The sequence below is a fragment of the Micropterus dolomieu genome, unplaced genomic scaffold, assembly GCF_021292245.1.
Source record: "Micropterus dolomieu isolate WLL.071019.BEF.003 ecotype Adirondacks unplaced genomic scaffold, ASM2129224v1 contig_5465, whole genome shotgun sequence".
Classification (NCBI taxonomy): Eukaryota; Metazoa; Chordata; class Actinopteri; order Centrarchiformes; family Centrarchidae; genus Micropterus; species Micropterus dolomieu.
This window is the reverse complement of record NW_025734454.1, coordinates 1-592: the sequence shown is the minus strand read 5'-3', so window position 1 is coordinate 592 and position 592 is coordinate 1. Positions and strand designations below refer to the sequence as shown.

Genomic DNA, 592 nt, shown 5'->3' with positions numbered 1-592 from the left:
ATGAATTGTTAGGAACTGTTAGGAATTGGTGGATAAATCGTTAGGAACTGTTAGGACTTGGTAGATGAATCGTTAGGAACTGTTAGGACTTGGTAGATGAATTGTTAGGAACTGTTAGGACTTGGTGGATAAATCGTTAGGAACTGTTAGGACTTGGTAGATGAATCGTTAGGAACTGTTAGGACTTGGTGGGTAAATTTCTTGAAACTGTTAGGACTTGGTGGATGAATCGTTAGGAACTGTTAGGACTTGGTAGATGAATCGTTAGGAACTTTTAGGACTTGGCACTCAAAGGCTCTTCTCAAATTGATCTGAAAGATTCACAGTTACATAAAAACACTCAAATACTAAGAGCTGATAACAGCCTAGCATCTTTCTTCTGTGTTTTTATGCTCACATGTAGAAATGTCTGTGAAACACAATTACTGTGAGAGTAATTGCTGGAGGTGTGTAAACATATACTCGTTGTCGGCAGGATTCGAACCTGCGCGGGGAAACCCCAATGGATTTCAAGTCCATCGCCTTAACCACTCGGCCACGTCAACACGTATTTCTTCGTTGTGTGTCTTTGTTTGAAAGATAATTAGGAACT

At 40.0% G+C, this 592-nt stretch overlaps 1 non-coding gene across 1 annotated transcript; it reads right to left on the bottom strand.

Moving 5' to 3' along the window:
• Positions 1–463: 463 nt before the first annotated feature.
• On the bottom strand, positions 464–545 carry trnas-uga. Its single transcript has one exon. It is a non-coding gene; the product is annotated as a tRNA-Ser (tRNA).
• Positions 546–592: the final 47 nt, after the last annotated feature.